The sequence below is a fragment of the Capra hircus genome, chromosome 7, assembly GCF_001704415.2.
Source record: "Capra hircus breed San Clemente chromosome 7, ASM170441v1, whole genome shotgun sequence".
Lineage (NCBI taxonomy): Eukaryota > Metazoa > Chordata > Mammalia > Artiodactyla > Bovidae > Capra > Capra hircus.
Genome location: NC_030814.1, coordinates 82696553 through 82720607, shown reverse-complemented (window position 1 = coordinate 82720607; position 24055 = coordinate 82696553).

The following is a 24055-nucleotide window of genomic DNA, read 5'->3' as shown; positions in this document are numbered from 1 at the left end:
CTCCTCCTGCCCCCAATCCCTCCTAGCATCAGAGTCTTTTCCAATGAGTCAACTCTTTGCATGAGGTGGCCAAAGTATTGGAGTTTCAGCTTCAACATCAGTCCTTCCAGTGAACACCCGCGACTGATCTCCTTTAGGATGGACTGGTTGGATCTCCTTGCAGTCCAAGTAACTCTCAAGATATTTATGTTTATAGTTTTTGATTTTGCTGAGCTCCTCCAAATATGTGAACTACTGTTTTGATTATAAATGGAAAAATCATGGCCAATGTTTCTTCACATGTTTTTTCTGCTTCATTCTCCTTTTACTATTTCAAAGACTTTAGTTACACGTATGGTAGATCACCGGAGAAGGCAATGGCACCCCACTCCAGTACTCTTGCCTGGAAAATCCCATGGACGGAGGAGCCTGGTGGGCTGCAGTCCATGAGGTCGCTAAGAGTAGGACATGACTGAGCGACTTCACTTTCACTTTTCACTTTCATGCACTGGAGAAGGAAATGGCAACCCGCTCCAGTGTTCTTGCCTGGAGAATCCCAGGGATGGGGGAGCCTGGTGGGCTGCCCTCCATGGGGTCGCACAGATTTGGACACGACTGAAGCGACTTAGCAGTGGCAGCAGCATGGTAGATCACTTAATACCATCCCCAAGTCGTTGGTGCCAACTTATTTCTTTTTAATCCTTTTTTCTTCTCTCTGGTTCAATTTGAATAACTCTAGTATCCTATCTTTAGGTTCATTGATTCTTTCCCACTTGTAGCCAATCTACTGTTAATCACATCTACAAATTTATTTCAAAAGCTATATTTTTTTGTTCAAGGATTTCCATCACGTTTTCTTTTCCTGACATTTTAAATAGATGTCCAAAATTTTCTTATCTTTTTACTGATTGTATATAAATATTTTCAAGCTGCCTTTAGTATATGTATCATAATTTTTTCATATTCTTGACTATTAATTTCAAATTATGGTTTATATTTGGATCTTTTTGTATTAGACATTTCTTCTCTTTAGTATTGACAAATTTTTCTTTTTTCTTTCAGTTCAGTTCAGTTGCTCAGTTGTGTCTGACTCATTACGACCCCTTGGACTGCAGTATGCCGGTCCTCCCTGTCCATCACCAACTCCTGGAGTTTACTCAAACTCATGTCCATTGAGTTGGTGATGCCATCCAACTCAATCTCATCCTCTGTTGTCCCCTTCTCCTCCTGCCTTCAATATTCCCAGCATCAGGGTCTTTTCAAATGAGTCAGCTCTTCACATCAGGTGGCCAAAGTATTGGAGTTTCAGCTTCAGCATCAGTCCTTCCAATGAATATTCAGGAGTGATTTTTTTTTTTAAGATGGACTGATTGGATCTCTTTGCTATCCAAGGGACTCTCAAGAGTCTTTTCCAACACCAGAGTTCAAGAGCATCAGTTCTTCAGTGCTCAGCTTTCTTTATAGTCCAACTCTCACATCCCTACATGACTACTGGAAAAACCAGAGCTTTGGCTAGAAGGACCTTTGTTGGTAAAGTAATGTCTCTGCCTTTTAATATGCTGTCTAGGTTGGTCATAGCTTTTCTTCCAAGGAGCAAGCATCTTTTAATTTCATGGCTGCAGGCACCGTCTGCAGTGATTTTGGAGCCCCCAAATCACTGCAGATGTCACTATTTCCACTGTTTCCCCATCTATTTGCCATGAAGCGATGGGACCAGATGCCATGATCTTAGTTTTCTGAATGTTGAGTTTTAAGCCAACTTTTTTCTGTCTTTTTTTACTTTCATCGAGAGGTTCTTTAGTTCTTCACTGTCTGCCATAAGGGTGGTGTCATCTGCATATCTGAGGTTATATGCATATCTGAATATCTTGCTTTTTTGCATGTACAGTAATAGTTGATTAATAGACATTGTAGATAATGCATTGTATAATATAGTCCTGTTTCTTTTCTCTTTCTCTGTAGAACTTTGCATTTTATATTGGTCTGAAGTTAAATTACTGGGAGATCATAGGATCAAAGAAGATTTGGTTTTAGGTTTTGTCATATGCATTTATTTTAATTTTTCCCTTGGTGCTAGGATATATCTCTTGGTTCTAAGATGTGATCTTTACTCCTAAGTTGTGGTCTTAATATTATTTATATGTATAACTCAAAGTACTTATCATGTCTCTATCACTCTGGTTGATTGGGTTCCTAATTCTGTGTCCCAAGTGGCAAGCAGCTTCTGAAACCACCAATCAGCTCCTTTAACTTTGCAGCTCTTGTTTACCCTGTACCTTTTAGATTTCTCTCTAGGCCTGTGAATTTCAAGAGTTAGCTAAGTATTTTAGCATTGAATGTAACCATATTTTGAATGTTCTTATTTGTAGGTTCCTTCTTTGTAGGATTTCCTCTTTAATTTCATATTGTTCCAGAAGCCTTCAACTCTAACCAATGATCACTCATCCCAATAAATCTACATGTTCTATGCAGCTCTGTCATCTAGCTCAGGAGATCTAGAGACTCTCCTAATGGGTAAAAGAAAAAAAAAATCATCATAAAGCAGATAAATGTGGCTATCATCCTCTATAGTTACTTTTTCCCAAGTGTCCTAACTCTGTTAGATACTACCTAGTCTCCAGCACTTTTGAATAGTGATTCTATAATATTTTGCCTAGAATTTTAAAATTTTATTTGTAAGAGACTTTTCTGATATAAGCTAATCTGCTATTACCTGAAACCAAAATAATTTAAATATTTTTGTTACAGAGTTTTGAATGGGCTTTCTGCTATTGTCTCAGAGTTGTAGTTTTGTCTGAGGACAGAATGTACTAAACAATCTCCATTTGTTCACTGGACCTGAGCAGAACTCCTAAATCAAGAAAGAAAATGTCAAGAGAACCATTCAAATGTTGGAAATGACTACGAGCAGGAAAAACTGGTGAGTCTTTTCTTGGTTGGATATCTTTCTAAGAGATACAATTGCTGATCTATCTCTTAGCTGTTTGTATGTAAAGGCGTAGGACTGAGAAAGCAGTGATTGAATTAAATTATAGCAATTCCAAATTTTTGTCCTGCTGGGTTCAGGCTATTTTATGTATTGGGTGTATTGTATTCATTGAATCATGAGAATCCAAGAAAACATACATGAAAATAAAATGGGCAATGGTCTCAGACAGGAGTTAGCTTTGTTGAAACAGAATTCTAGAATGGGTTCCACTATCTGTTTATTCTTATTGTGAGCCTATTGGATTCAACTGTTATTTTTTAAAGTTGATTTTTATAGACAATGTCACTACCTTCCAATTTCTCTAAAAATGATAGTTGCCTACTGAATTTATTTTTTTAATTTTATTTTTACTTCATTTTTCTTTAGAATGATTCTTTGTTTTCTTCTTTTTGTTATTTCCTTCATCATTCCTCATAGGGAGGGAGTCTTTCAATCTAATCACACATAGAAATTATGCTGAAACAAGCATCAATATAAGCAAAATAACAGTACTTTATTCTAAGAAACATCATGAGAACATTGGGAAACCAATTTTCTTGTCTTTCATTACAAGGGCTTCATGAAACTCTCTAGCCCTCAAAACAATGATGAGTATTAGATTAAACCAAGGCCCTGGCCAGGGTAAGTTAAGAATAGGAAGACTAGAAGGTGGCCAAAATTAAAACACTTCAAGGATGCTGATCTTTGATGAACTTTGTGCAAACTGAGAAGTGAATGAACAGAGCAATAAAGACATATTAAACACAATTATCTGAATTCAGTTAAGTTAGTGAATAAAATAGGGGTCTCTTTAGAAATTTACTAGACTCTGAGGCATAAAAGCTACATGCAGAGTAACATAGTCACATTCAGGGACTTTATATCAGATAGTACTGTGTTCAAATTTGTACTCTGTCATGAACTAGCTATGTGAAATTAGAAATTTATTCTAATTATCTTCTCATCTATGAATGAAGTTCATCACAGTAGTTGGGTCATAAAGATGTTATCAAGAGAAGTTAGATAAAACATGTAAAAATTTTAGCACAATGTGTAATTGAGTAGCAGTGATCTTTAGTTTTCATCACTGCTGTAATCTACATGACTTTCTCCCTCATTTTTATGTCTTCATTTAGATGTCTTTGTTTCAAGTGAGACCTTGTTCTACTTGCCTATCTAAAACTCCAAGACTTCTTAGTTTTATTTCTCATCCTTGCTTGTTTTATTCATAATATTTAACATTATTATACTATATTTCACTTACTTATATTCCTTAATACTTGTCATCTATCATAAGAATATAAACTCTACTTAATGCAGGGATTATTTTGCCTTTTTTATACATTGCTGTGTCCCCAGAGACTATAACCTGGTACAGAATAGGCACTCAGGTGCTCACTAAGTATTTATTGAATGATAACAAAATTTGGTGTGTGATGAAATGATGTAGCTCTCATTCTCTTTAATCTGAATATATTCTTCATTCTCAGTGGCATCAGAGTTCTCTTCAGTTTTATTGTATTGTGACAATTGGAGAGGCCTTCAATTTCCTTTTAACAGGAAGATCCTCGCATTATTTTGGGATAATACTTCTGAAATAATGACTAGTGGCTTTTCCTTTTGTATTTCCTCCAAACCTGATTTATTTCCCATTTGGTCAGGAGTCAGAACTTGCTACATATATCTCTTAGGAAAAGATTGTTACAGTGAAAAACAGAGTAATGGTTTAGATTTCAAAATTGTACAACCCAAGGGAACTGAAAGCTATGAAAACATGTGGCAACTCAAAGGAAGTTTTCCTTTCTCTGTAACTAAGACAGATCTCCAGACTATGAGAGATTGGAAAGTTGGAGGTAGGATCAGCAATGAATGGTGAAAAGAGTTCTTGAAAAGGAAGCCCTATGTTTAGACATTTACTCAGGCTCTGCCTTGGTATTGGAATTAAAAGAAATTCTAGACAGATCTGATGATTCAAGTGCAGAGAGTACTGTGTACTCTGGGTAGTGACTGAGGAAGCAGAAAGTCTCTAAGAGTAGAAATGGCCACATGGTCAACCTAGGAAGATAAACCTAAAACAACCTGACTCATTTTACCTGCCAATAAACCCAGTGAGGCTTTGGAGATAGGCTTGAGACATAGACTGCTAAATAATTTTCTGTTGAGGATAGGTTTTAGCAGTGCATAACATGACTTTGGGAGAAGGCAATGGCACCCCACTCCAGTACTCTTGCCTGGAAAATTCCATGGGTGGAGGAGCCTGGTAGGCTGCAGTCCATGGGGTCGCAAAGAGTCAGGCACGACTGAGCGACTTCACTTTCACTTTTCACTTTCATGCATTGGAGAAGGAAATGGCAACCCACTCCAGTATTCTTGCCTGGAGAATCCCAGGGACGGAGGAGCCTAGTGGGCTGCCATCTATGGGGTCGCACAGAGTCGAACACGACTGAAGCGACTTAGCAGCAGCAGCAGCAACATGACTTTGATCTTGCAAACTTTCTCCTCCATCTCCCATACACACTTTCAGTGACTGCTTTCTAGGTGCCACTGCTCTGTCTTGGCATGAACAAGCTTTCCTGGGCTGCTTCTGTTTTGTGGACTGTTGTACATACTGACTCATGGCTCCCTAGAAAATGGTACCTCTCTCACTGGGAAAGGAAAATGGCCCTACTATCCTTATATGTACGAATCACAATCATTGATACCAAAACATTTTTCTTGAAGGCTCTTCTCTTTTATGAAACTCTCTAATGTCTGTTCAGTCTTAACCTTTTTCTCTTGTTCAGTTCTTCCTTCTTGACAAGAAAAGTAGAGAACAGCATTAAAACATGGTTGGGATTTTTATCCCACCATGCTCACTAGCCCTGAGTTTTTAAGCAAGTTCCCATCTTCTGACACACCATAGGTAATATAAACTGATGAGCATTCTGTATGCATTTTACATTCTATCTAACTTGCAACCACAATTCTTTGGAGTGAAAAAATATATATATATTTTTTGACCAGCACTGTTAAAACCTCATCAAGAGAGAATTTTCTAGGAGTCTAGCTTCCAGCCTATTTCCAAAGCCTCATTGGGTTTATTGGCAGGTAAAATGGGTTGCAGATCTTAGGATGTGGGAGAAGTGCCTGATTTTTCTGTCAACTGTGTCAACGTGTCCTTTCTTCATTTTCTGGTTCATTGCCAACTCTCTGCCTTGTCGCCTTCCAACTGGGCTCAGGAGTATCAATACAACCAGTTATTTCAGTGGTTTGCTAGGATTGGATATGCCACATTTCTACCAGAATGCTGTATACTCTCTATTTTTCTTGCCATTACATCTCTGGTTGGGGCTTGATTTTCACTCATTGGTCAATTGTGCTTATTGAGAAGACTCAAAATGTTTCATGTTCAAACTTCCCTGAGTGGTAATGTTAAAACCTCCCAGCTGCCAAAATGGCTGCCTCAAAAGAACCAGGCTCAAAACATCTGCTTCATAATAATCTGATTCCATGGCAATAATCCAGGGAGATGTGAATTAAAGATTTCCATAAAATAATGAACTAAGTAGGGAACACATAATTAGAAATAATATTAGAAGATAAAAGCAAAAGGATTTTATCAAAATGTTGAAATGTGAGGTTGATATAAAAAAATGTTTTTGAATTTACTATTTTAGCCTCAGTTCAGTTCAGTCACTCAATCGTGTCCAACTCTTTGCAACCCCATGAATCGCAGCACGCCAGGCCTCCCTGTCCATCACCAACTCCCGGAGTTCACTCAGATTCACGTCCATCGAGTCAGTGATGCCATCCAGCCATCTCATTCTCTGTCGTCCCCTTCTCCTCCTGCCCCCAATCCTCCAAGCATCAGAGTCTTTTCCAATGAGTCAACTCTTCTCATGAGGTGGCCAAAGTACTGGAGCTTCAGCTTTAGCATCATTCCTTCCAAAGAAATCCCAGGGTTGATCTCCTTCAGAATGGACTGGTTGGATCTCCTTGTAGTCCAAGGGACTCTCAAGAGTCTTCTCCAACACCACAGTTCAAAAGCATCAATTCTTTGGCACTCATCCTTCTTCACAGTCTAACTCTCACATCCATACATGACCATTGGAAAAACCATAGCCTTGACTCAGTAGTGAGGTGTAAATTGGTATTATCAAAGAAATGAAATGCAGGGATTGAATATGTATGTGTCAAGCCAAAGAAAGTTTCAGTATTTTTGTTCTTGGTCACAGTCATGTGTAGATAGTAATAACAGTCAAATTAGACTGCTTCTGTCTCCAGGTGTTATTTAAATAACTGAATAGCATTATTATTGAGATCATAAATGTTTGAAAATTGTTTTAAATGTACCTGAAAGCAGATTAATTGACTTAGCAGTGGTGAGGTCAGGTATCATATATAAGCACACATGTTGTGACATTTCATTAGGCTGAGTAATTAAGATGTAGTAGAGAACTGGCCTCTAAACATCTCTGGTGCTCTCTCAGCCTTTACACTATTGATGTAATATGAATAAGATTAACAGCTTAAAAAAAAAAAATCTCCTTGCCATGAACATATGCAATCAATAGACCAAGACAAGTAAATAGTTTCATCTTTGATTTGGGCTTTAAATTCACATTTCCTCTTTCAAAATTCTATACAGCTGCTTAGCTAGATCCCTGTAAAAAGAATGACAATTTTAAACTATCTAGACATCCAAAGTATCCATCTTCCTTGGGCAAAATTCTCAGAGACCTTTTAGATGTTAACATTTGTTTATGTGCCAGAAAGACATGGTTGTGCCTATGCCTGCTTACCTTTCTCTAAGTCTCTCTTACAGATCCTTTTGCCTTTTGGCAACTATATGTTTATTCATGTCTATTCATTATAATGTGAAGAAAGACTCAGATATTACCAAGTCAGACAAAGGCAATTAGAGGAGTAGTGAGCATTGTCTTAAGCTTGCTGCTTTTGCACAGCTTCCATAAATATTGCAAAAGTCAAAAGCCTCCTTTAAAACTATCCCTTCCATTCTCTACAATTAAAAGAAAGCTCTTATCTGTTTTGTACTCCTGAATTGTAAAATTCAAATAGGAAATTAGATAATGTAATGTGACAAAAATCATAAAATTCTGTGTCATTTAATGATAGAGATAAAAAGACAGGACGTAAGTCAGCCAGTAGAATACTTTCAGGTCAATTATTCACCAAATATTTTTAGAGCGGCTACTCTCAGTGAGCACAATTCTAATTGTTTGGGATAGATAATGAACAATATATACAAAGATCCTTGACCTCATAGAGTTTACATTCTAGTGAAGGGCACCTGTGATAAAATATGAACATAAAAGATGAATTAGAGAACAGTCTACAAGACCACTCTCACCTCTGACGCCAATTATAATTTAAGGGGCCCAAGATACCCTTCGATTTGACAATTCAGTAGAAAGACTGACAGAACTCAGTGCTGTTATACTCACAGTTATGTTTCACTACAGTGAAAGGATCCAGATTAAAATCAGCAAAGGAAAGGGAATGATGGGGCAGAGTCCAGGAATGTCCGATTAATAAATGTGGATTTTTCAATTGTCCACTCCCATTGGAGTCAGGGACATGGTTAACTCCTCCTGGAAGTGACATGTCGTAATAAGCACAGAGTGTTGCCAAGTAGCAAATCTCATTTGAGACAATGTTCAGAATCTTTATTGGTGTTCAGTCGCATAGACATGGTCAACTGCCCACATAGTGCACCTTAATCTCCAGCTTCCGTGGTGTTGAGCTGATACTGTATGACTCGAAGTCCCCACCATAAATCACATTGTTAGACTTTTCTGCATGGCCCAGAGCCCCCAAGTAAATGAAGATACTGTCATTAGTCAAAGTATGCCAAGAGTGTAGGGTTAGGAGAATTGGGGTTGTGTGTGTGGGTAATGAGGAGAAAGGGCACTTTGCCTTATCAAATGCAGTGTTCAGGGTAAGTCTCTTTAAAAGGTGACATCTAAGAAAAGAGTTGTCTCAGATGATTTTCAAGTAGTGAAACCAAGGTACAAAAAAGAAGTGATTTGTCCAAGGCCAACTGAGATCTAGTGCTTGTTGCATGGAGGTGAGCAAAGACATTTTCCAGCACAGGGCTATACCAGTTTCCAGTTGACGTGGTCATAGATGGATTTTTATCTAATCTAAGTGGTTTTGCAACAGTAGGGTCACAGAGGTATCAATAATGAAATCTGGCTAAGAGAGTCAGAAGCTAGTCCAGGAGAAATTGAAGTACTGAAAGCCAGAGGAAAGGCAGTCAAGAAGCAGAAGAGCAGACAGGCATCAAATAGTACAGCCTGGGCTCAGTTCAGTTCAGTACAGTCGCTCAGTCATGTCTGACTCTTTGCAACCCTGTGGACTGCAGCATGCTAGGCCTCCCTGTCCATCACCAACTCCTGTTTACTCAAACTCATGTCTGTCGAGTTGGTGATGCCATCCAACCACCTCATCCTCGTTGTCCCCTTCTCCTCCCACATTCAATCTTTCCCAGCATCAGGAACTTTTTAAATGAGTCAGTTCTTCACATCAAGTGGCCAAAGTATTGGAGTTTCAGCTTCAGTATCAGTCCTCCCAATGAATATTCAGGACTGATTTCCTTTAGGATGGACTGGTTGGATCTCCTTGCAGTCCAAGGGACTCTCAAGAGTCTTCTCCAACACCATAGGTTCAAAAGCATCAGTTCTTCAGTGCTCAGCTTTCTTTATAGTCCAGCTCTCATGTCCATACATGACTAATAAAACAACCATATCGTTGACTAGATGGACCTTTGTTGGTAAAGTAATGTCTCTGCTTTTTAATATGTTGTCTAGGTTGGTCATAGCTTTTCTTCCAAGGAGTAAGCGTCTTTTAATTTCATGGCTAAACTCACCATCTGCAGTGATTTTGGAGCCCCCTGAATTAAAGTCTCTCACTGTTTCCACTGTTTCCCCATCTATTTGCCATGAAGTGATGGGACCAGATGCCATGATCTTAGTTTTCTCAATGTTGAGTTTTAACCCAACTTTTTCACTCTTCTTTTTAACTTTCATCAAAAGGCTCTTCAGTGTTTCACTTTCTGCCATAAGAGTGATGTCATCTGCGTATCTGAGGTTATTGATATTTCTCCTGGCAATCTTGATTCTAGCTTGTGCTTCATGTAGCCCAGCATTTCTCATGATGAACTCTGCATATAAGTTAAATAAGCAGGGTGACAATATGCAGCCTGACGTACTCCTTTTCCTATTTGGAACAAGACTGTTGTTCCATGTCCAGTTTTAACTGTTGCTTCTCTACCTGCATACAGATTTCTCAGGAGGCAGATCAGGTGGTCTGGTATTCCCATCTCTTTAAGAATTTCCAACAGTTTATTGTGATCCACACAGTCAAAGGCTGTGGCATTGTCAGTAAAGCAGAAGTAGATGTTTTTTTGGAACTCTCTTGCCCTTTCTATGATCCAACAGATGCTGGCAATTTGATCTCTGGTTCCTCTGCCATTTCTAAAACCAGCTTGAACATCTGGAAGTTCACAGTTCATGCACTGTTGAAGCCTATCTTAGAGAATTTTGAGCATTACCTTGCTAGCGTGTGAGATGAGTACAATTGTGCAGTAGTTTGAGCATTCTTTGACATTGCCTTTCTTTGGGACTGGAATGAAAACTAACCTTTTCCAGTCCTGTGGCCACTGCTGTGTTTTCCAGTTTTTCTGGCATATTGAGTGTAGTACTTTCACAGCATCATCTTTCAGGATTTGAAATAGTTCAACTGGAAATCCATCTTCTCCTCTAGCTTTGTTCATAGTGATGCTTCTTAAGGCCCACTTGACGTCACATTCCAGGATGTCTGGCTCTAGGTGAGTGATCACACCATTGTGATTATCTGGGTCATGAAGAACTTTTTTGTATAATTCTTTTTTGTATTCTTACCATCTCTTCTTAATATCTTCTGCTTCTGTTAGGTCCATACCATCTGTCCTTTATTGTGCCCATCTTTGCATGAAATGTTCCCTTGGTATCTCTAATTTTCTTGAAGAGATGTCTAGTCTTTCCCATTCTATTGTTTTCCTCTATTTCCCTGCATTGATCGCTGAGGAAGGCTTTCTTATGTCTCCTTGCTATTCTTTGAAACTCTGCATTCTAATGGGTATATCTTTCCTTTTCTCCTTTGCCTTTCGCTTCTCTTCATAGCTATTTGTAAGGTCTCCTCAGAGAACCATTTTGCCTTTTTGCATTTCTTTTTCCTAGGGATGCTCTTGATCACTGCCTCCTCTACAATGCCATGAACCTTGTCTGTAGTTCTTCACACACTCTATCAGATCTAATCCCTTGAATCTATTTGTCGCTTCCCCTGTATAATTGTAAGAGATTTGATTTAGGTCATACCTGACCTTGGACGTGGAGATAACCCATTCCAAGGGCAGAGAAGCCCCAGCAAGACAGTGTGGGCTAGTTCAAACATTCCAGACAATGTTTTCCATTTGTATTGGGATATGTGAAGAGGAACTAAATAGCCTCTTGATGAAAGTGAAAGAGGAGAGTGAAAAAGTTGGCTTAAAGCTCAACATTCAGAAAAAGAAGATCTTGGCATCTGGTCCCATCACTTCATGGGAAATAGATGGGGAAACAGTGTCAGACTTTATTTTGCGGGGCTCCAAAATCACTGCAGATGGTGACTGTAGCCATGAAATTAAAAGATGCTTACTCCTTGGAAGGAAGGTTATGACCAACCTAGATAGCATATTCAAAAGCAGAGACATTACTTTGCCAACTAAGGTCCGTCTAGTCAAGGCTATGGTTTTTCCAGTAGTCATGTATGGATGTGAGAGTTTGACTGTGAAGAAGGTTGAGCGCCGAAGGATTGATGCTTTTGAACTGTGGTGTTGGAGAAGACTCTTAAGAGTCCCTTGGACTGCAAGGAGATCCAACCAGTCCATTCTGAGGAAGATCAGCCCTGGGATTTCTTTGGAAGGAATGATGCTAAAGCTGAAACTCCAGTACTTTGGCCACCTCATGTGAAGAGTTGACTCATTGGAAAAAAATCTGATGCTGGGAGGGATTGGGGGCAGGAGAAGAAGGGGACGACAGAGGATGAGATGGCTGGATGGCATCATGGACTCGATGGACGTGAATCTGAGTGAACTCTGGGAGATGGTGATGGACAGGGAGGCCTGGCGTGCTGCGATTCATGGGGTCGCAGAGTTGGACACGACTGAGCGACTGAACTGAGCTGAACTGATGTCCACATATTCAGTTAGCCTCTTATGGCTACTCATATGAGGATATCCCTAAATGTCGTTAATCCTTTTCCTAGAATGTCCTACTTAGCCCATTTCTTTTGGTAAATTCACATTTTCCCCACAAGACCCGTTTCACATATCTTCTCTGGTTATTCCCTCCTCCGCTCTTCCTTAGCTCCTTGAACTTACTTCTGTAGCACTAAAAGCATTGAATTATGGTTTGCAGGCTATTCCAATGGCAAAACTGTAAGATTATGATTAGTGAGAATGATATTTTATTCATATATGTCTCCCTAGCGCATGTTACGTGGGGAAGTGTTCAGTAAGAATGCATGTGGAGTAGTAAGCAAGTGAATTCTTGAATCTATGAAAGACCTTAAAGTGATTGTTATTTGTTATATGTGTCAGATATAATCTCAGAAAACAAAATTCAATGATATGAACAATGCTTTGTGTATGAGAATATGTAATCAGAATACAGATGACATAAACCTGGCAAGAATAGAATAGAGATGTATAAACCTGGCAAGCTAGGAAGCTTTGTGGTCACTATTCTGTGATTAATTTCTCATTACCAGTTCTAGAATTAATTTTGAATTGGATTCTTTTCTAAGTCCCCCTTTTCAGCCTTCTAAGATGAAAGAGTTATGTTTTGATGCAGCAATTCATCTATTCATACAGGTATTATTTTCTGCAAATCAGGCATTTTGTTAGGTGCTGGGGATACAAAAATGAACAAGATGCAATCCAAGTCATTTTGAAGAGCATAACAACTTCATCATAGATTTTAAGGGGGAAATTGACATGCAACTAGTCACAATATAGTATCATATGTACAAAGTAAGGCAAGACCACAGAGGTAAATAGGTGCAATTTAACTTTCTTCTTCCAATAATACCTATTGAGCAGGCACATTCATTCTCATATAAAAATAGTGGCTCCGGGAGCATGGAGCAAAATCATTCTAACTTTCTAATTTGGCTCTTTCCATCCAGTTAAATTCAATTAAACTGAATTTTAACTCCTCTTTACCAATTTTCTGATTGTGGACAAATGTTCTGAGCCTTGGTTTCCAGATTTTTGAAATAAAGGTAGTAATATCTACTTTACAAGACTTCAGGAAGAGTAACTTTGAAAACATATATGTAAAGGTCCTAAAGTATATCTAACAAACTCCAAACTAGGTTATGTTCATTATATTTCACATTATCTTTAATATCAGAATGTTAAAATATAGAAGTTGCAGTCCACAGATGAATATGAAAAGTATATTTAACTTTTATAATGCCTAAATATCTACTGTATGAGGAAAGTTGATATTCTTTAATGACTGGGAAGATTAGAGTTTTGTGTTGAAAGTAAATACAGTTCTATAACCCTGTACCTAGCAGAATCCCTTTCTATTAATGCATGTCATGGTATGGAAAATATCATTTTGGCTTTTCTATCATCAGAGTACATTGTACAGGAAGATGTTACTTGCCAGTAATGTTCTGTACATTTCAGAGGTCACATCTCTATATGGACTTGTCATTGTTTTACATGTTCTTTCAATTAGGGTACACAGGCCTTGCTGTATAACTGAATTTATTTTAAAAAATAGTCCTATTTCATTCATGAACTAAAAGAAAACAGATATGTAGTACATAATAAAAAGTCAATTTTCCACAGGTCAGAGAGAAAGAAAAATGTCACGTTAATAACAGTTCAGGGAAAATGTATTTTAAAGTTTCCATGTCATGCATTTTAGTGCTGATATAATTTATTCAAGTAATATATCCTTAAAAAGAGCTGAATCATACATTCTATGTTAAAACATTCAACAAGGCTGGTTTTATGACAAGTTTCTGTCATTGGCTCTTAACCTGGTAAAATCCCAACAATATTACTTTTTCCAAGCCTAAGTTCACAATGTTAAATAATTATTATATACTTATCCATATTTATATATCCTTTTTTATGAGTAGATAATATAATTTACATTTCAAATCAAATTAAAACACTGCCTTTAAAGTATTGCATTCTCTGTATAAAAACCAAAAACAAAACACTGAATTTCAATTAAATATTGTTTCAGGAAAAGATAGAGTTTATTTGGAAACATTTCATATAAACAGTATTTTAGTTAAAACATTCCAGCGTAATTTTGTGAGAGCTGCACATACCTGTCTGATGTTCACTGGGCTGGCTTTGTGGCACACGCCATGACTCATTTTGTTTTTCAATGTCTGTTGCATTACAAACAGCTCCAGTTGATCCTTATGTGCAGTGTAGTTTGTCTCTTTTGAGCTCCCAGGCAACAATAACCTCTCATCATGATTACAGAGTCTTTTGTAGAAAGATGGGCCTAATCCTGGTGATCCATCAACTCAGTAATCTATTCCAATCAGTATTTGATGGATTTGACAGGCCAAGTGAGACAGACTCAGACAGGTCAAGCAACTTAGGTCTGCTACAAAATACTGGGGAAAATCTTTGTGCTACATCAAAAATTACATACAGTAAAATTGCTTTTGCTCTCTCCTCTTTTAACAGATAATGGATATAAACATTTTCCAGATCCACAGTTCAAAATATCTTCATTATTTTAGTCATTGGACACATTCATTCATCATTAAAAATTAAAGCTAAATAATGTGATATTATACTTAAAAAACAACAATAATTCAAGGTTATTAAAAAGCTAATTGTTTCAATGAATGAAATTTGTTTAATGTTTTTATGTCCTACATAGACATGAGCAAACCCCTGATATCTAAAAGTCATGAAATTAATTCTCACAATTCAGTTTTGAAAGGCATAAATCAGTAAACAAATATTTTTAAAGATGCAGTTAATCTAAGCTAGTAAAAGTCATCTCCTTTTATAAATTAAATATAATGATAAAAAAGGGAGTCATTTAGAAAAGAAATTATGGTATACTTCAAATCTAGCTCTTTTACTAAGTCTTCTCCAATTCTGATGGCTAGTAAACATGGGAAGAAGCCCTTCTGTGTTATATGTCATACTTGAATGTTCCATTTTAACCAGGGTATATTAGTTTCTCTTACAGTTTTTTTCCCCTCCTTTGGAGAAGGAAATGGCAATCCACTCCAGTACTATTGCCTGGCAAATCCCATGGACAGAGGAGCCTGGTAGGCTACAACCCATGGGGTTGCAAAGAGTCGGACATGACTGAGCGACTTTACCTTACCTTTATATTAGCACTTACAAGACAAGAATAGAATTTAGAACCTGTAATTTCTCAGTGCACATTGCTATAGCTGCTGCTGCTGATAATAATAATAATGAATTACTAATTTTCTTCTAGAAGAGACAAAATCAGAACTTAAAATCCACAGGTAATAAACATTGTTTCATGTTTTTGCTCTAGGGACAAATTGAGCCACGAATTTTAAGTGTTTCTTAAGATAAAATAGAAGTTATATATAATAGACATTGCTTTACCCTTTTTCAAAGTCTTTAAAAAAAAGACACCCAGACAACTTATGTTAAGTATGTTTGACTGAACTGCCATTTGAAAGACTTCTATATATTTCAAATAGTGGAATGAAAACAACTTACTACTGTATTCCACTTTTAATGTCTGATAAAAACAGGTTTAGTTAAGTTTATAAAGGGATATGAATTTAAAATGATTACTTTTCTTGCTCTACTGTTTCCTGAGTTTTTCCTCTAAGAGCTCAGCTAGCTCCCATGATTTAACAGCAAGATTTAAATAAAAAAAGAAATCCTGGTCTTTCCATCTTTCTTTGCCTTAGGGCTAGACTGTAAACAGTAGCTGTTTATGTAAAAGTTTTATCTAAGAGTTCAAAAAGCAGCTCCACATATTGTGTAAAAATAGCATAACCTCAAAGTGCTAAAGGGATTTCAGTGGCCACATAAGTATAAATACTTGCATGTTAAGACAAGTCTGTTTCTTTTCTGTACCCTGGCACCAAGTGGGGGAGGGGGGAGGAGCTTGCCTTGAGTAGCTGGAGGATGGTAAGGGAAATAAACTTTTGTACAGGTACTGAAATGGATCTTTTGTTGTTATACACCTTCATAACCTTTCACTTTTCACTTTCATGCATTGGAGAAGGAAAAGGCAACCCACTCCAGTCTTCTTGCCTTGAGAATCCCAGGGACGGGGGAGCCTGGTAGGCCACCGTCTATGGGGTCACACAGAGTTGGACACGACTGAAGCAACTTAGCTGCAGCAGCAACCTTTTTATATGCTGAAGTCCTTTATTATTGGAGTTCTGCCCAGGAATCATTCTCAACCAGTGGTGGCTGGAGACTGTTCTTTGGGTTGGATCTGATTTGGCAATTTAATCACTAGCATGAATAATCAAATTCCCTACTGCTCACTGGGATGACCCAGAGAGATGATATGGGGAGGGTGGTGGGAGGAGGGTTCAGGATCGGGCACTCATATACACCCGTGGCAGATTCATGTCAATGTATGGCAAAACCAATACAGTATTGTAAGTAAAAAAATAAAATTAAATTAAAAATAAAGAGCACACACACACAAAAAGGATACTACATATGATGAAGGTTAAACTTAAGGAGGACATAATAGATCTAATTTCGTAAACGCCAAGTAGATTTTTGGAAAAGTAAGAATATGTTATCCCAGAAAAGAAGATAAATGGCTTTAAAATAGGGTTTCTTTTTGTTTGCTTTTAAACTAACTGAGAAAAAAAGACAAGCAACTTCTTCTCTGGACATTTCACCCATCATTCTTGTGCTTATTAATTTTCTCCACATTCCACAGACGCAAATTGTAAAATGGTTATTGGAATACTTATAGTGGGCCAAGGTTAGATACAGCTCCTCACTTAAAATTAGCCACTTAAGGATTTACTTCCACTAGAAGACTGAGACACCATAGGAAGACAATGGCAGCCCAGGTGCTGGCTAAATTCTCTGAGCTGTGTAATTCTGCCACTGACCACTCAGGCCATTGCGGCTGCACAGTAGCCATCCCTGCCAGGAATCTGCAGTAAGATGCTGCCCTGCCTTCCACTGCTTTTCAAACCGCTCTGCTCTATGGGCAAGTGAAACTGAGATTAATATGCGTTGAAAAATAAAATGCCCTTACCACATTTTTGTCTGACCTTTGCGCAGTTAAGTGAAAATATTTCCTCACTGGGAGTTTTTGGCTTCATGTCAGGTTTGCAGAAGGGTAAAAAAAAAAGTCCTTGCAGCATAAGGAGGAAGAGATTCTGGTAAGTGAACCTTGACAGATATTAGTACAGAGGTGATTCCAGGCAGACCTCTCTCCCCTTCCTCGCGTTGCACTTGGTGTTCCACCCTGGGGCAGAATAACTGATAGAAAATTGCATCTATAGGAGAGTTGAATATTGCTTTAAAATGCCAGTGGGACAAACTTGAGAGCAGACAGCAGAAGCTTTATTTCATTTCATTTTATTTTGCTTTGGAATGCTTTATATGCCAAAGCTTGGTGGCAGAGCAGGGTGAGTGGGAGGAAACCAGGCTTGTAAAAAGTTAACCTTGAACAAAGAAAACACCAAAAGCTTCATGTTTGCTATACGGAAAGCTTTTTCAGGAACAAAGCCGAATCAATTGCAATGAAGTCTGTAGATAACACAAATGTAAAAGACTTTCCTCCCCTCCACAAAGGTTCTTTATAGTCTATTTCTAAATTTTTGGGGGGTGGGGGGAGGGGCAAAGTGCCAGAGGAAAGCGATGCCTGCTAGTAGCGTGAGACTTGCATTCCCTTTGTCCTGTGAGCACTGCACTGGCTTGAAGAGCTAGGCTGCATCTTTCTCGGTGGCTTTTCTGTCTAATCTTTCACTCGTGGACCTTGGGGAGACTCTATTGTTACTTTCTTCTGAGGGTGGGTTTAGAAAAGAATAAGCAGTGAATGAAGTCACAGTGTGTGGAAGCCTTGAGAAGGGGATAAGATATAAAAAAATTAAACGTCCTGGAAATAAAATTATGTTGATCTGAGAGAATATAGCCCTAAGAGCACCAAATAGGATGGGTTTAGACTGAATAAAGCAATAGGGAATTCCACTGTGTGGCTGGAATAGGAGTTTAGCTTCTGACTAGCCTGCTGGCCTAACCTTGGATTTGTGTAGGTCAAAATGCCTGCGCACAGCAAGCAGAATCAGGGAGGTGACCCACAGTCAATGCCCTGTAAAAACATGGGGGAAGAAAAAGAGCAAGAAGTCCCTCAGTGTTAGGAGCAAAAGCAATCTCCTTTTGAATAGAAAAGCTTTCAATTTGTTTTGACAGTTGTAAGAAAGCCAAATAAGGAAAATAAATTTTAGATTGGCTTTCTCTCTGTTTTTCTTTCTTATCTTTTTTTAAGATAATAGAACAAGGTAGAGAAGGAAGTTGAATATATTTGACCCTCAGAAATCCAGCTCTTTGTCCAGTTCTAATGGGAATTTATTCTTTCAAAACATGGAAGTTTTGTTGATCTATTTTAGTTGGTTATTTGATATTTGTGTGTGTGTCTTTATCTCCCTAATCAGAGTCATCACAGAATGCTTCAGTTGAAAATTTCTTTACATTGTAAAACATCTGTGGGTCTATTTGGTGAGACCTTAGAATAAAATATAATGTGGTGAGATAAGCACTTCCCCTTGGATTGGCTTATATAAACAGTTAAACTCGTTGTCACGCCAGGAGAAAAATGAAAGCTGTAACCACAAAACACTATTCCCAGCAGGAGCCTGAAATGTCCTTTGATATATTAAGATAGTTAATAATAAGATGTCCGGCTTTCTGTTTGAGTTGTTAGGTAATGTGAGGATTATTTGATTGATAAAACCTGTTTGCTGTGGATAATTGTTTATTAAGTTAAAAATGGTTTGTTTTGTGAAAGTATTCCTCCCCATCATTAAAATAATTCACATTGTCAACACACCTTTAAAAGATAAAATTGAACATACTTTGAACTAATTATTAAGGAGAAATTACTTCATAGACTAGAAAGATTCTGCTGTTTTATCTTTTCAGATTTGAGTGTCTTCTGGAAAGGAATGATTCTTTCCAGCTTGGGTCGGCGTGCTCTCCTTAACTTTTCCCCATGAGGAAACATTAATCAGATTCTGATTAGTGTCTTCAGCTTGTCAGGAGGTGAATGGAAATTTCAAGAAAAGTCTAAGAGAATTTGTAATCTCCAGCTCGGAAATTGAGTAAACACATTAAATGTGAAAAGTTAGTCATGAGGGTAATGGGTTAGGAAGGGCATTTAACTACATTCTGCTAAAAATAACTTTTTTTTTTGGAGCCGAAGAAATATGATAGTGCTTTAGCCAAACTATTTATATTTCTGTTTTCCTCAAAATCTGGGCTTTTAGTGTATATAGAGACTATCAGCTCTATATAAAATTCAGAGAAAAATGTTTATGTAATAAAATTCAATATTTAAAAGTAATAAATTATTAAGGATGAAATTGTCTGCAAAATTTCACAGCTATATCTATTTCTGCTCAGTGACATATACCTTGAATCAGTCTCAAATTCAGATGTTGTTTTTTTCTTATTTCTTTTATGTTAGAGAATTATAATTCATTTTTATAGGCCTTTGAGAATGTCAGCAAGTGCACCACGACTCTGTAAGGTGGTCCTGCATATTTTCAGATTAAACACTAACTTGATATTATGGAGAGATTTCTTACTGAAGATACTATTAATGTCAACACACACACCACATTAAAAATATGGAAGGTATTTCACCTTCCAAATGTTATTATTTTGAGGAGCAAATGGATCCTCAATTTACTCCTCAGTTATGGACAACTTAGAAGCATATTCCTTTATATGTTGAATATAGTTTATACATTGCCCCAAACTGTTGTTGATTTCTTTCACTAATAAGTATGCCAAGCCGCTTCAGTTTTGTCTGTGACTCTTTACGACCCCATGGACTGTAGCCCTCCAGGCTCCTTTGTCCATGGAATTCTCCAGGCAAGAATACTGGAATGGGTTGTCATGCCCTCCTCCAGGGGATCTTCCCAACCCAAGTATCGAACCTATCTCTGCTGCAGCTCCTGCATTGCAGGCAGATTCTTTACCACTGAGTCAGAGGGGAAGCCCCTACTAATAAGTATAGAAAATCACTAATGTTGGGAGTCAAACCTAGATGATTGAAGCATTTGCCTCACAGATCAATTTTCTTTAGATACCTTATTATATTACATAGTAAATAAAACCTTTTGCTATTTTAGCCCTTAAATTATAACTTGAAATTGTTTAAGGTATTGCTGTATTACTGAGCTATATCACTTGAGCAAGCCAACTGAAATATGAAAATGGTTCTTACCAGAATGATTACCATTATGATGAAATGTTTTCATCATTTGCTATTCCTTTCACAAACTCTTGAGTGTGCCATTCTGCCTGGATGCTTCATGTCTCAGGTTTGATTTACCATCTTTATTGTTATTTGTTAGTTGCAAAGTTCCTGAAAAGTTTATATTAAATGGCTTTGGTTTTATCATCTTCCTTATTTTATCATTTGTTCAATACTAAAGTAATATCAGAAAGCATATATTGTTGACTAAAACAGTAATGTAAGGATTAACGTTCTGACACAGTCCTTTATTATTCATTGGATAACATCTGTTTTTGTTAGCACATAATTGACTTATCAGTATTGATTTCAGTGCACATTTCATAGTCTGTATCATGATTTATAATACAGTTGTTAGCTAAACAACAACAAGAACAAAAACAACAACAGAAAGCAAAGTCTTCTTCTACAGTATGGGCTTTCCAAGTATCTAAAAGTTTTAGTCAAGTACTTCCTCTCCATAACTACCACACCTATACCAAGAGCTATTAAATAATATTAACATTATTGGTTCTATTCAAACGTAAAGTGAGATACCTAGTAGTATAATTTTCAACACTCAAAAACAGTGATATTATGTGACATCCCACAATCACATAACATAGGAGTTTTGCCAATATTCCAATCTGCTATCTCTCAGAGGAGAATATTTTTCATTTAATTAGTGTATGGCTTTGCTTTTTTATATTCCTATGAACAGCACAACTTTGGATGATGCCCCATAGTTTTGATTTTTTTTCCCTCTGCCTCTAGTGACAAAATTCATAAATTTCACATTAGGAAGCTATATTTAGGATTTGTTATGTAAAAATTGAGTTGTTTACTAGAAATTTCACTGAGTTCTGCTGGGAAAAATTGGAATAAACCCTATAGAGTTCATTCCTTTCAATGAATCTTAAGGTGCTAAGCGCTAGTAGCTTATAAGATCAGTTAATGATATAGATATGGTCCTTGTCCTTAGAGAAGATACATATAATACTGTATTTTTAATAATGAACTCATTTGCTAAAAATTAAAATAACCTGGAGGTGCAGGCCTTACGGTTGCCTTTGGCAGCTACCCCCACACTGCAGTTTTCTTAGGTTCTTCTGAGTAAGACTCTACAGTAACATGACCTAGTTTTTCCCAGAATGGTTGAGGGGAGTTCCCAAGTCTCTGTGTTTTAATTAAAATGAAACAGCTGTATTTCTCTTCTAACTTGACCTTGAAAGAGTTCAGAGCATGCCACACCACAATATGCCATTGTGGCATATTGACTATTCTGAGTTGAAGGCACTTGAAAAACAGCAAATGAAAGAAAAATGCTCTTTTTTTTTCCCTAAAAGCATGAGATGAAATTCCTTGTATGAAAGATGTCCTGTTTATACCAGAATGCATGTAACAGTCTTATCATCAAGGATAAAACATGAGATGACTGAATTCTATACAGATTTTGTTAAAATAAATTTTCTCTTTATTTAGCTTTTCCACATAGTTTTGTCAGTTTTTCCAAATTGTCTTTCTTTGTTTAACCTAATATAAAAGCAAGTAGCTTTTGCCATTTATTTGGGTTTTCATTCCTGGTGAAGACTATTATGTCAAGTAAAACTTGTATTAAATAGATTTGCATGCTTTTCATCTTTCAATCTGTCTTAGGTCAATTTACTTTTCAGGGTCAGACAAAAAGAACCCTAAAAGATTAAAGGTATAAGTTTCAGTTCAGTTCAGTTGCTCAGTCGTGTCTGACTCTTTGAGACCCCATGGACTGCAGCACACCAGGCCTCCCTGTCCATCGCCAACTCCTGGAGTTTACTCAAACTCATGTCCATTGAGTTGGTGGTGCCATCCAACCATCTCATCCTCTGCCATCGCCTTCCCCTCCTGCCTTCAATCTTTCCCAGCATCTGCAACTTTATTGTGGGAGGATTGAGTACAAAACTGTCATAAGCCTGGGCTGAGTACCTGAGTCCGTTCCAAACCTACTTTGATGACTTCCTACCTGTGAATTTTACCTTTAGTTTTCCTACCGCCACACTTACCTCAGAGGGTAGTTGTAAGCATCAGTTACTCAAAAGTGTACATTTCACCCTGTTTCACATGCTCCCAAGAAGCATGATTTGCTGAAAAGAGCTAAGCTGATACAGAATTGTAATTCATTCTGAGATTAAATTTATTTGTCTTATAGAATTCCATGAGAAAACTGCAAAAATAAATATCACATGACATTTAATTTAGGTTTATGGCACTAATGTTACCAACAAAAAGATGTAATTGTTTTAATAAATAGAAGTTAGAGTAAAAGCAAAGCTGTCAGCTGACAGGAGTGTTGATTTAAGAAGGTGACATGTTTTTATCTGTATAGGACATTTACAAAAAATTCTGCTAACTTATTTTACAAATAAGGACACTGAGTCCAGAGATGTTTATTGACTAGAAGTCTCTCTTTGGGGCCAGTTTAACTCTGTTCTCCAGTCATAGTTATTAGGGAAGGCCTGTCTAGGGAAAAAGTTAAAGAAATGTAATTAGTACTCTACTGGAAATATTAGAGATCAAAATTGCCAAGTGAACTTTGAAAAGTACTTCTGAATTTAGTAAAATTTATTTATTGAGTTTTCATTTAGTTATCACTTTCTGTGGGAGAGACATTTAATCCTTATCATATATCCAGATTCTCCCCACACTTCCCAGCCCTCTTGCAGATGGGAAGGACCAAGTGATTCATTTGGCCAATGAATTAAGAGTAGAAGGGACATGTATCACCTCTAGGCTGAGACAGTAAAAGACAGACAGCCCTTCAGCTTAATTCCTTTTGATGGAGATCTAGAAGGCACATGCAAGTTCGTGATGTAAACACATTCTCATTACTGCTTGGCATGTGTATTCCTGAAGAGCTACCTGCAGACGTGAGAAGCAAGCCATTGAGATCTCAGGGTTTGAATATTACTGCTACAATCCCTAGCCTAACCTGACTTATGTTATTTTATATTCTTCTTATGAAAGTTATGTTTATCCACTGAAGGAAAATTCAGGAATAAGCAAAGTAAATGTATAATCCCACCACTCAGAAACAGTCACTTGAAAAATTTTGATGAATGTTTGGTTAGAAACATATATATATTATAATATATATATAATACATATAATATAAAATATGACATGAAATATACATGTTATATAATAAGAATTATGGTAATAATTAACATTTATTGAATATTTAATCTATTCATGCATTGTGCTAAAAGTCTTATATGAATTATCTCATTGAAGTTTTATAAAAGCCTTAAAATATAGAGGTTTCTTAAGCCCATTTTATAGATGAGTGAACTGAGTTTCAGAAAGGTTAAGGTAACGTTCCAAAGGTTACACAACTAGTAAATGGTATAGCCACAACTGGAGTTCATTTATCCTGCTCTAAACTGGGGTTTAGTTACAAAAGTATATTGCCTCCAAACCGGATTATATTATACATACAATTTCAATCTACTTCTTTATTAACTATGTTATATACCATAAATATTCCCAATAGCATTATTTATTCTTCTACAACATATTTTAATGTCTTTAATGCTGTAGTATTAAATAACTAATTGGCCAGTCTTCTGTT